Here is a 2,055-nt window from a genome sequence, read left to right on the forward strand (position 1 = left end):
TTTCGTGGAAGGTATCTAGTAGAAGGGACTGGCTTACGCCACCCACTCCGAAAGCTTGAACTTCAACATTCGTGGAAAGATCCAGTAGAAGTAGCCACCTACTTTTAAGGACAGAGACACGTCGGTCTCGCCACCCGTGCAGATCCCCAGTTGGAGCCAGCAAATTCAGTATCACACAGAATGTTTGTGACTTCATATAAATTCACGCATGCATCTGGAAACATCATATTGTAATCTTCTTTTTATCGATTCCCACAATGCATACAGGCTAAGTGTAGCCCAATTCATCATTCCCTCTTCCTTGATACTTTTGCAGACCTGTTTGGAGTAGTTCACTCTCCAATGAACAACGAAGCGATCCAGTGAACAAGCCAACATGAAAGTGCGTTCTTAGACCGAACAGCAAAAAACGGTTCCAAAAGTCTTTGATATTTCCTCCATTCTCAACCAGATGAAGACAGGAGGTTGAACGAAACGTTTCTTTAGTTGGCATTGGATTAACAATCGGGATTATCTGACCCAGCCCTTGCAGCTAGGCTTGACTCTAAGCGGGCACTTGTTTGCCTTGAGAACGAAAACAAAATGGAGCGTCTGCTTCGCGGGGTCGGCGCTGGCAGGACTCCCAGTCACGAGCGAGCACAACCAAGCTCTGGTCGTCGTAGTGTTGCCTCTAGCAATACTACAAGCGATTCTCGTAGCTGCGAACCTCGTCTGGATATCAGATTCTAAGGCCTGAAATGGTTCCTACGTGGATAGTCGTGCCACCGTTGATGGTTCAACTGCTTATTTTCAAGATGACGAGTCGATCGATCCTCATGATCAACAATCGTCTAACCACCCAACGATGCTCTCCACGAGAGGCTAATAGCGGAGGTGGAGTTGAATGTGAAAACGATTGAGCGACTCCCGAGGTGGAAAAGCGATCATCGTGGGCAAATTGAGGCACTGCAGCAGCGTTGCTTGCAGCAGGGTTGTCATAGCTCTTTGCTTAGAGGAAGCTAAGCTAAGCTAATTCCACCCATCGTACGTTCCTTACAAAAACCAGTACGAGGGCAGTGGATCGCAATCCGCTGCCTCTAAGAGTACTTAGAACCTTAGCCAAGGTAAAGAGACTCTTCCGCTCAAAAATTAATGCTGTAATTGATTGTTTTAATTGCGGCAGAGCCACCAACTTCTAAGGTTTTCCTGATAATGCCTAATTAATATTGTCAAAACTAATTAATAAAGTAAAATCTGAATAACCTACATTACTACTGGCAATCCTACCGCGTGGTGGCTTCATTTTACGGTGGAGCCACACCATCTTGAGCGACCCGCCCTTTCATACAAGGGTACGTGTAACCCCCGTTACGTTGCTTGACACTTGAAGGTTGCTGCAAGAGCCTTTCGAACCTTGTTGCAGAGCAAAACTCGAAACTCGACGTTCTGACTGATGGTTCCACCCAATGCTCGACTTTCAAATCACGTAATGAGCGACGGTGTCAACAAGATCACGATGAACTTGTTCGACTTCGGATGCAGCGGGGGCTGTCGTAGCTCTTTTGCTTGGAGGAGGCTTAGTTAAGGTCGGTGATCTTCGTTCTATACTTAGAACCAGTACGAGTGTAGCGGATTGCAATCCGCTTACTCCAAGAGTAAATACAATCTCAGCCCGATGCTAATTAACTCTTCTGCTCAAAACGGAAGCTGTATTTCTCGATTTTATTTGCGGCCAAGCCGCCTATATCTAAATCTATAGGTTTTCCTATCTATCTATCATAACCTGATTAAATGTATGACGACTGGCTGTTCCAGCCACGTACTGACTTGTTGTTGAAGTGAAGCCACACCATTGTGCGGTCACATCATCTTGTGTGACCCACACCCTTGCATGGTCACACCAGCTTGTGTAACCACGCCCTTCATCTATTACACTCTATCCATCAAGATTGTGAACACCCACACTTCACACTCGAACGTCACCTCGAACGAGGCTCGCGTATCTAAGACACCACAAAATCACCAGGACCTTCGTCACGAATTCTTTGCTGAAATGAGCCCTGTCCGAGGGCGTCC

Source organism: Plasmopara halstedii (assembly GCF_900000015.1).
Source record: "Plasmopara halstedii genome assembly, contig: Scaffold_208, whole genome shotgun sequence".
NCBI lineage: Eukaryota > Oomycota > Peronosporomycetes > Peronosporales > Peronosporaceae > Plasmopara > Plasmopara halstedii.